This window comes from Morone saxatilis, unplaced genomic scaffold (genome assembly GCF_004916995.1).
Source record: "Morone saxatilis isolate NCDOM2014 unplaced genomic scaffold, NCSU_SB_2.0 Contig12, whole genome shotgun sequence".
Classification (NCBI taxonomy): Eukaryota; Metazoa; Chordata; class Actinopteri; family Moronidae; genus Morone; species Morone saxatilis.
The window spans coordinates 7,358,306-7,370,112 of record NW_023339674.1 but is presented as its reverse complement, the minus strand read 5'-3'; positions in this window follow the sequence as shown (position 1 = coordinate 7,370,112).

Here is an 11,807-nt window from a genome sequence, read left to right as displayed (position 1 = left end):
CCTATCAACCTTAATCCTGTTCTTTTGCAGTGCCCTCCTGCAGCGACTCCCTATTAACATTACCGGGAAGGATGCAGATGCTGATAAATCGCCTTACTACATTATTAAGTTGGTTTATTTAACATGTGGGACCTTACACACAACCAGGGTCGGAAGGCAAACATGCTTGATGAAGCAATATATCCAGGAATGTTCTGTTAGCTAATTATTTTACACAAATGACTGATTTGATTGGAGGGTTTATAGGCTCTAAATACACTTCCCATGGAACACAATATTGTGGTAGTAGTTATTACATTTTTATTGTTTTTACTGCAACAACTTCCGTCTTTAAACACATAATGAGGGTAGTTCTGCAAAGCGCTCACACGTGTTACAGTCTTATATCATAGCTTTTTACAGCCCACAGCTGCATTTTCAAAACTGGACACAAACATTTAGGCAAGAACAAATTAGTATATCAGAATATTCCAAAAATATTTTATATTGGGTTCCTTCTTTAAAATCATCAGTGGCTATTTTTAAAAGTCAGTCTGGGAAGGAATTATTCAAACCTTATCTAAAAAACCCTTAAAGACAAGGGTAAGAGGCTTGTGTAATTTCCATCCATGACCCTTCATATCTAATTTCATTGTGACCCACAATAAGAGATCTGAGGCTGTCTGCCCTTGTATCCACTCCAACCTTGTTTCAAAGGAGAATCATGAGTGAATTATATCACAGGTCAGTCATCTTATTCTTCCTCTTCGCTCTCCTTTTATTTGCTATTTTCATCTTTTAGCTCTTATCCTTGAATTTTCTTATGTATGCCTCCTCAGCTTGAATGATTTTCAATCTCTTCTCATTTCTTTCACCTCCATCTCCCAACTGTGGAAGTTTCTCTCTGGTCTTGCTTTCGACATAACCCAGTAAAAAGCAAGAGATTCTATTTGATGAAACTACTTGCGTACTATGTGACGAAAGAAAGATAGATGGAAGAAAGAGAGACTGGGATATGGGACAGGTGGCCTCCCCTGTCACTCATTCACAAAGCCATGGGGATGGGTTATCTAATAAAGCTAAAAACAGAGCAAACCATTTCCCACCAGTCAAGGAAAAAGACACCACTTAACTTCTCCCCTGTGTGGCACAAAGAGAAAGATGAGGAATATTTTCAGCTAAGAAAAGGAAATGATTAGCTTTGGAGATAATAAGGAATTGGCTTAAGGCTCCAAAATTCTAGTATCCTGAATCAATTAAAGAGACATGCAAAGAAAAGAGAATGAAAACAAAAAGAAGAGGGTGTGAAAATATTTGACCTTTTCCTTGCTTACACAATGTTCCAGACTCAAGAGTAATTATTTTGAGAGTAGTTCAATAATCAACCTCAGTTGACTGTACAGCCACTAATTTCGGATTGATTGCCAAAACAAGGGAAAACTGCAATTGTAAAAAGTGTTATTTTAATATTATTTTAATTTGTAAAAATGTATGCCTCCAGAATTGCTATAAAAACAGTAAAATGTAATGTATAATTCAGTGCAGTCAGTTTTTAAGCTGTTCTCACAATTAAGACACATTTAAAGTTGTAGTTTGATAAGAGGAGAAAGACACACAGTAGATACAGTAGAGACAGAGGGGGAGAGAGCGGATGACATAACTCCTTTAAGCTGAATAGACGAAGGCTTCATTGAGATGTCGGGTAATTAAATTTAAGGTTTCCGAGCCCACGCGTTGTTATTTCACAATGGTGCAGTGACAAATGTGGATTTCTTTAGAGTCTTTATTCTGTTAACCTACGTAGGACTGTGCTGGGTTTTTTTTTTCATAGCAGCCTCGAAGACATCTTTGCTTGAACAAAAGTAAAACTTTTTTTTCCTATTATCATCTCAAGACAAAGCAAGGTATTTTGCATGTCAACTGTTTTCTGCAACTCAAAAAGCTTCAAGTGCTTAATCGCCTTGAGGGACCATGTCAATATTCAGAGTAAAATCGACTTCAAAACCCCGCTGGATGGTCACTGAACTCCTGCTTTATGTTGGTTTACATGTTAATCAGCAACAGTGAACACAACAGCTATGTGTGTGGCTTGAGATTAAAAAAAACCTTTTTGGTTCCACCTATCCCCCTGGTTGGCTCCTCTCAAGATATTCCCCTTCAGTTCAGTCCCTTAAATCATCATTACATAAGAGTATGCACTTTAAATGAGCTGGGTTTTAATTTTTCCCAGATTTCCCAGTTGATTGTTAGTAGAATGACAGTTCATCATCATATAAAAGTCTGGCAGTGCACACAGCATGTAAGAGAACGCATATTTACTTGTTAGTACAGTGTTTGAGTGTGGGGCTACATACAGGCACATTTAACAGTCATTAGAAGTCCGAATTAAAAAGTAACGTTAAGAACTTATTTGTGAAATCATAAACAGGTGGACCGGAGGTAACAGTTTATCAGGGGTCAATGACTGGCTACAACAAGGGCAACCCAATGCTAAGTGCTAAGAGTGCAGGATTGTAATGTTTTAGGAATCCACACCTTGCACTCATTTTATAACTTCACACAGAGTGGCTAAATTAAGGAATCTGATCTAAGTGAGAGATCGCACATCTGTTCAGTGTTGGCTTAATGTAACAGCTTACATTTATTATGGCCATAAAGGGTTAAATATCTTCTCTTTTAATGCAAATGATGTGGCTCCTGCTTTTGCGTCATTGTGGTTTTATAGCTGGCTGTAGGGCCAGCTGGGTCAAATACTGCTGCTCACAGAGAATACACTGTTAAAAATGACCATTTTAATTTGCATGAAGAGTTATCGAACTGTCTTTTGGGATCGGTGATCATTTTGTAAAGAAAACTATTGTTGTCGTTCATAATGAGGCCTTTTTTTCATTCGAGGTATTGAACTGAATGAAATAAAAGGGAAAAAAAACTTTTTTTTTGCCTTTCAGGCTTCCTTCTGTGTTGCCATTAACGAAGCAAAGCTCTAGGTGAAAACAGTAAAAAAAAAAAAAAGAAAGGAATTCATAAAATATATTAGTACAAGATAAAGATCAGCAGTTGCACTTGTCCGTTTTTGTTGTTGCAACAGTGGCTTTCAGAGAAAAGGCAACATGATGCCCCTCTTGGGTCCCCTGTGGCTGCATTAACCTTGTAAGTGAAGCAAGTAAATCAGTCTCGTGATGGATACATATGGCTATTTATATCACCGGAGCCAATTAGAGGAGAGATGATGAAGTGGCTGAGGGTGCAGAGAAACACCACTGACAGCCTGTTTGAAGATCCTCTTTGAGTCTTCATTGTGCGCGTAAAAAGCGGTGGGAGAAGAGTTGGGCATAGGGTTTTGGGGATATAAGCCAGCCTGTCAGGATGTAACAGGAACATTGGCATTGTCTGCAGAGACACTCAGTGGGACTCTCAAAAATGAGAACCAGAAGTCTCAAACAAGCTGCAGTACATCCAAGATTGCACTGGATAAAAAAGGGCTCTAAATTGATCTCAATCCCCATCCTGGTATGAACAGTGGGGTGGTGGAGGTTAGGGTAAGGGTCCTAAAAGCAACATAGGCTCCCTTTCTGGACACCGTCTGCTATACAGTAAATGGAATTGGTTACCAAGGTTTTGCTTACATTTACAGTTTGCACACAACAACACTAGTCACCCTCTTACATGCTCCTATGGTAGATAAAACATGATACAGTGCCTTTCTAGTGGCAAAAACATGATGAAGTGCCCTTTAAGGTGCCCTAACCCTAATCTGTATCGCCATAAAACCATCACAACTTTCTGCATGCTGGTGCCCTTTTTAAATTATTTTACCTCTGCCCCTCAAACAGCCTGATGCAAATAAAATTATGCATGCGAGTAGATTACATTTAGAGTCAATGACGAGAGTAGACACGAATTAAAGGCGAATTCGCACCAGGCAACACAAATGACTCGAATATGCAAAATTCACCCTACTCCCAAATTTGCGCAAGTTGAAAATATTGAAGTTTGAGGGATATTTTTGCACATATCGCTGGGTTATTTCAGCGTTGTGTGGGGAGGAGCACAGAGACAGAGTTGCTGTTGATCTGGAGTTGTTTAATAGCAAGAGGAGTAGTTAATAGAAATGATCCAGTGAGTAAACCAGTGCGAGTAACGTGAGGCTAGGGCCGCAGCTATCAATAAATTAAGTAATCGAGTATTCTATTGATTTTTCCATTGATTAATCGAGTAATGGGATAAGAAATAGTTTTGCTTTATTAAAGCAATAGTAGCAATAGTAAATATACAATAGAGAAAATAAGTCTTTTAAATTAGTTTTAGTGTTTCCTCTAGGACTTTTTCAGCAGCAGAGGGACAGCTTTTGTTCTATCTCCACTTTACCAGGAGAGTATTAAAAAATTTAGTATTAGCACTTTTACTTAAATAAAGGATCCGATCCTTCCTCCACCTCCTTTTAGCACACCTACAGCCTAACTGCACCTGTGTGTTACCTGCCGAGCCTTACCCCTTTAAGATAGATACATCAGATTGTTCCCAAAAGCAATGGATTCATGCGAGCTTTAGCATGGACTGTGCTGTTAATCAGTCACAAAATACTTAATATGGTAAAAGACCTGAGTGACATCAGCACCCCTTTATGTTTCCACAGATTCACGACCTCAATGAAAATCCCTGACTGTAAGTAACTACATCCCAGTCATCTAGAGAAGTGAAAGGGTGTGGTGTGACCTGTCTGCCCTGGACCAGTACATTTCTCTTATCTTATTAAAACTCTTCCTTTGAGTCACTGACATGAACAGACATAAACAACAGTGAGTTACAGTCTCCATTGTTCACTTGATAGAAAAGGTAAACACAAAAAAAAAAAACTCCAGAGAGCTAGAATGAGTGAGGAATGTGTGTTTTTCCGTAGCGTGACCAATTTCAAAGTAGTTTTTGTTTCCCTTTTCTCTGGTTCTTCCACAGCTGTGTCACTGTGCCCTTTGGTTATATTACCCTAAACTTTATAAATGATTTGTTGCTCTCACGCACTCCTTCCAAATCATAGAGGTCTGCAGCACATGGGAACAGTTCTTTGGCTTGCGTGAGTGTGTGTTTGTGTGCGTGTCTTTCACTCATTGTTCTCTCGTAATGCCATTCCTTCCAGTAATCTCCCGTACTTCAGAGCAGTTATAGTTAATGACAGGCACACACAGGTCAGCTTCAGGGCTTGAACCTAGGACATCTTGTTTAAAGAACACATTCTCTGACCACTGGAAAACCCCCATCATCACAAATCATATTTTCAATGGTTTTCAAAAGTTTTAAAATGCATTAAGAAGGCTAATGTTGCCTACAGCGCTACCCTGGAGGCCCCTGTTGATCAATTCAAATGTATTCATACAAGCCATGAGCACATAAGCACTTTACACAATCTGTAAAGCATACAACACTAACAAATTCAACTCAACAACTTGACAGAAATACTTAAATCTTAAAAAACGTTACCGGGAAAAAAACAAATGGGAGAAATGTTAGAAAGTGCGACAGAGGAGTGATTCTCAAAAGATCCACAGAACACACAGAACTACAATATAGATTTAGAATACACAACAGTACCAGATAAACACAAAAACTAATGAATTTCAAAATACACCCTAGTAGTTTTGGGCAATTGGACAAATATATTGGCTATTGTGTTTTTGGGCGACACCAGAGTTGGTGGAATAGTGGAAAGACTAATAAAGACGGTTTTGTCAGTTTTATTTTGTTTTTGTTCCCGTTGGGTTAGGGTTAGGTGTATTTTGAGATTGCTTAACAAGGTTTTGGTTTGGTGTAAGAGAGAGAGATTTTTTTAATTGAGTAGGTGTATGGTGGTATTTTATTTTCCTTTCTTCACATTTGGGGAGTTTATTTTCTTTAATAAAGCTGTTGTTGTTTGTAGTGAACTCACCTCAGGAATCTGTGACCGTTTAGAAAAAAAAATTGACAGAAACACACAAATGGCATAAGCTACCCTCACACATATTCAGATATGCTTTGAATATGATGAGACAGAATTAACTCTTAACTCTAGAGCAGGGCTCGATTCATGTCCTTTAAATGCAACTTTGGGAAATGTCTATTCTCTACTTCTTTCCTTTTCTTTTTGATTGCAGCTAAATGTTTAGCTATCCCTCTTTTCTCCTATTATGTATTGTCCCTGCCCCCTTCCCATGGCACAATTTTCAGTCCAGGAGCTCTCATTTGATCTGACAGGTTGAACTGAGCATGTGTGGTGCCCTGGCCTAGCCTCACAGAGGAGAGAAGAGGAGAGAAGAGGAGAGAGGAGCTAACCAACCTGGGTAAAAGTTGTGGTTGAAGACATCTTGGAACACATGGGTCACTCCACACAATGAGTTTCATGTATCCAGCAGGGGCACCATCAGAGTTCTGAGTGAAATAAAGAAAGTGGACATTTAAGTACATCGTATGGACCACACTGCTGATGACAGATGCAGGCGCAGAAACAGCAATAACTGCCCAGATTTCACCAAAAATAGATGAATTAATAAATTAGGATTAGTATTTATTCTTTGACTTTAACTAGAACGTACCTGTTTTTCTAGGCAAGAATATTGACTGCAATTAAGCTGCCCCTGGTAGACTGGTAGACAGGCGGTGTTCCCCCAACACATTGATTAAGGTGTGTTTGTGCGTATGCAAGTGTGAGTATACGTGCAGAGAGAGAGAGAACATAAGACCGGGAAAGACAGACAGACAGACAGATCAGGCAGGCAGAACAGACAGACTAACAGACAGACAGACAGGACAACAGACAGACAGATCAGCAGGGGCAGGCAGACAGACACAGGCAGGCAGACAGGCAGGCAGACAGGCAGACGCAGTGAATTGGGATTTTGACAGGGTTTTTCTCTCACATCCTATCACAGGGACGACCAAGTCCTCTCTGTCGATCAGGTTGCTATGGCAACTGTGCAAGAGTTGAATACTGAGACACATTCTCTAGACATTTCTCTGTGGGATAACATCTCCACAGTTACATGCAGGCAACATCTTGTACAGCAGGTACAGACACAGATAAACTCTGACACACACACAGACACACACACACACACAGAGACAAACGCAGATTCATGCTGCTAAAGATCGTAACTGTCAGTGACTGTAAAAAACCAAACAAAACAAAACTGTAATGGTTCAAGCTTCTCATAGGTGTTGCTTTTATCAGTCTTCCATAATCTTCTAGAATAGTAAATTGAGGATTTTTTGGGGTATGGAAATGTTGGTCCGACAATTTAAAGACCTCAGACAAGTAACAATAAAATGATCAGATTAACTGATAATAAAATAATCTTTGGTTGGCCTACTAGACCTATAGATCATGGTCAGATCTCATTAATAGAGATGTATATATCTAATGGAGTAAATTAATACAGTCTAAATCTGTACAATCTGCATTTTGATTGATTAATGGTTGTTGTTTTTTTGCTCTAAAGGAAAAAAAACATAGTGAACAGATTTGCCAACAGGCCCAGCAGGTCCCCTCTCTTACCGTGCACACACACACAGACACCATTGCCTCTAGGCATAGTCAAACATGCATGCCATGCATACCGACCAAAACAGTGCAGTTGGATAGGCACCGTTCATTCAATAGAGATCCTTTGCTAAACATCGCATACTGTTTAAAGAAGAGGATCATCACACGGATCAGGTACAGTCTGCATGCTTTAGGGCCAAGTTTGTTCTCATGTGCGGATACAAACATTTGGAAAAATCAAACGTGGGTGAACAGGGAGAGACGTGCTTGTTATGCAACACTATTGGGCTGCATGTCAAGTTGTTGTTGTTTGCCGGAGGAAGTAAATTTTTCCCGGAATGTTTCGATTCATTATTAACCAAGGGGGTTGGGTGAGAGGCTGGTCAGGTGTATTAATCAACCCAATTAGTGGCATTTAAGTCTTAATTCAGAAAATAAATAATACTTCTACTACTAATAGTAGTATGTGGTTGAAGAGGAGTTGATGCTTTAGTGTCTTATTGTCCTGCATGTTAGTGGACACTGTAGCAGGAGATCGTGCCCCCTTTAAAAAGTCCTCCGTTGAGACTTTGACATTGACAGATAGCGTCAATTATTTTCTGAAATCAGCCTTTAACAGAGCACTTACCGCTGTTTATAAGTCATTTACAAATTCCCCAAAGACTTCTCTCCAACTGGAAGCAAAATATTCCATATACTGCACAGTTAAAACGGGTTTTAACAACTTTCCCCAAACTCTACTCAAAACGATTAACATTAACTGCCAAACGGTAAAGGTAGCCGGAAGTGACACATCGTTTTTCTGCGCAGTTTGTCATATAGAGCTGGAAATTAATTAAAAATATAAAGCACACATTTATGACTCATTATACGTTAAAACATTATAAAATGTATTTTTATATATTGAACTGAAAATAAATTAAAAAATTTAAAAAATGGTGCGTCATACAAGCCGAGCAAGGCGATAACGGCCGTGTTACTTCCGGCGACCATCTTTCTCCGGTTGACGGACTCAGTCGCAGGTTTGGAAAGGAGTCGACGTTTTTTTTTTTTTGTAACTTGTGCAGTTGACAGAATATCTTTGTTTTCACTTGGACAGAAGATGCTTTGAATTACCAAAGGCTTCTTAAAATAGCGGTGAGTGTTGTATTTATCTTTGAGAAAAAACGGAGGCTAATTGATTCAATAGTAAACACCAGTGCAACAGTTTAACTAAACTAAGGTAACATGAGAGACCCGAACTGATGCTGGACAGTGCCTGAATAAAATGAGTCTGAATTATAGTGTTTCATTTTATCACCTTGTATTTAATGATGCTTTCTCTCAAGAAAAACCCTTACTGGCTAAAGTAAGTTAATGGGCAGATGTAGCTGCTAAATTGATCGCAATATCATAGAAATAGCAATATGGGCAAGTGCAATATGCAAATTGCAGAAGCTGCTTTTTGATAAAGGTGAAGTGTGTGACAAATAGCATTATAATGAAGTACTATAGTGCTGTAGGATGCTCTGGCCTGCAAATCTAGTTCTCCAGATGTAAGATATGTTTGTTTGACATGACTCTGCCCTGTGGATATATCCAGGCCCTTCACTTAGGCCGGGTCCAGACACAAAACCATTGCTGTCAGTACACTGGTAATATATAAAAGTATAAAACAAAGTAATGTTAGTAGTTTGGCTGCAAATAAAGAAGCAGTGAGTGTGGGTTCCCCCCCCCCAGTGTTAGAGCCGTTAGTTTAACACAAAACACATCTGAGAATTGAGAACTAACAATACTGGAGGAGCACATACAACTTATCATGGGTTAACACTGGTTCATAGCTCTAGGGCTAAAATCTTCTGTGGCTCCGTCGATATTTGCCAGCTTTAATAATCTTGGAGCACGTCTGAACATTGGAAATGAAAGTGAATCCAGTCCTGTTGCGTAAATGATCCATGACAGTACATAAAATAATTTGCTCGTCATTCATTTACGGTAAATGATCTACTTCCCTCTGAGCTGGCCTGTGTATTTTTGGACTTAAGAAATGTTCCTGTAACCATGGAGACCCTGTGCAGAACAACATCCTAGAAAGGAAACAGGAAACTGGCATGTCTTTGGTAACTGGAACCATCCTTTATCATACGAATTTCTGGTACATGTAGGCCTGCTGCCACTTGATCTGAACTCATGAGTAAGAGCTTTAGTACAAGCTGACATGGATGACGAATACATACCGATGCAGGTTCCTGATTGAACACTTGGCCAATAAAGTGTCCTGCCAGCGTAATTTTAGTGTAATGATTAAATGTTGAAATACTGTTATCCAACCCTAGCTTCTGACACATTATTCCTGTAGACGAAGATAAGTGTTTGTAATTGACCCCTTGAGTATTTTGCACTTGCCAGGTTCAGAAAATGAAATCACCATTGGTTGCAAAAACCAGGAAGACGAGAAATGCGTTAGTTCACAAACATTTAGGGCATAAAACGTTGCTGTGGGTCCTTCACAATCCATACAATCACACAGTTTTCAAATGTGGTCAATGTTTCTTACAATGTGAACCCCAGTTTACAGTCTTTATTTAAAATATTCTTTCCAATCGTGGATCCGAAATGTTTCTATATAGTCTTCAGGGTTTTTTTTTAATGAAAGTTAAGGGAGTGATTTTGGGAATACAAGCCCCTGTAGCCTTGACATAGTTGGGTCCAGATATTAGTCACCTAGAGCCCTGAAATCACAGAACCCCTGACAATACTATAGACACAATGGAGACAACCTAGCACCTGGTTAAAGTTTATTACTCAATGTTGCAATCCAGCACAGGAAAACGAGGGCTGGAGAAGAGAGAGGAGAAGAGGACACACGAGCGATCTGCTTTTGTCATCTGAAACAGCTGAGTAATTATATTTTGGCGTCATCGTACTCCAGTCGGTTCATTCAGGTCGATTGGCCAAGCTCGCTGCGTCATGGGGGTTTGGCACAACTGCAAAGTAATTAGCATTTGTTTGGGAAATTAAATATTCAGTTTGATTAATTACACTGAGTATGTTTTATAAGAGCTGTGGCGTCGATGCCTGCGGAGAGTGGACTCAAACTATCGGAGGCCAGGCCAGACTGTACAACATCAGCATGTGATATCATTTGTGTCCAATCAAAATGTGTGTTGTCCTTAGTTTTGTTGTTGCATGTGATACTTCACATGGAGCTACACCTGAGCTCTGGGTCTGGCTCCCATTCCAACATTTCCATCCTGTATCAGTGGTGGTCCTGGCACGTAGCAGCCACAGCATCAATACTGCAGTCCTTTTCGGCACATGCGTGTTCACTCTTTAATAGCACATTTTAGGTTGCTTAAAAACGTGTGCTGATGGCAGTTGTTAAGTCAGATTCTCTTGGAGAAATTTTTGCCACAGCTTTATAATCATTTAAACATATTTAGTTAGAAATTAAAAGATTGAGTTACAGTTTTTTAAGTCTGTCTTAAAGCAATAGTCCCATATGAACATTGTAAATGCAAAAGGTTGTTAACAATGCACTTTCAATGTGGTGGGGTACAAAATCCACAGCCCTCTTTCTGGGCAGAAATGCATCCCACAGTTTCTGATGTTCATGTGAGGCTTCAGCAGTCTGAGTTAGCCAAATTAAACGACCCATGTGTACCAGCATTTATCTATATATAATTATCTTGTGAGTACTTAATCATTTTTGCCTGAATTAGATGTCATGTGTAACACCTTGTGGAATTTATTCCCATTGCCCATTTCGGAAACGGTACTCTCACACGGCAGAAAAGTGCAAAGAAAAAGTCCACGCATGTAATTAAGAAGTCACTGACAAAAACATATATTTAACAGCAGTGCTAAACAAAAAACAGGATGAAATCCAAGTATTAGCAGAATTAATTAGTTTGGTTTGTTGTGTCCATTGAGTCCAAAAGGTCAATCCAGCTCTCCCTCTTCTCTCAACAACAAATAATTATTTAGCTGCTTATCCCAGGGAATGGCGAATGAAAATGAATGAATTGGTAAGACTGAATGAAAGAAAATGACATGCTGCAGAAATATAAGTGGATGGCAGTTACAGTTTGCAACTCACAATCAAACCCCTAATCCAAGTAAAATCATGCTGCAAAATCCCCAAACCCCTAAAGTTATATGTATAAATCATATCTAGAGTATATAATGTTAAAGGCCTCCATGTTTAAAGAAGCCAGCCTTGGTTACTTATGAATGTAATATCAGTCCTTGGATGTCAGTACATTTGAGGATCTTTTGATTATCACCAATATCTAATACCCAGTGTCTAATAAAAAGACAAGGGCTGCGTTTCATTAGT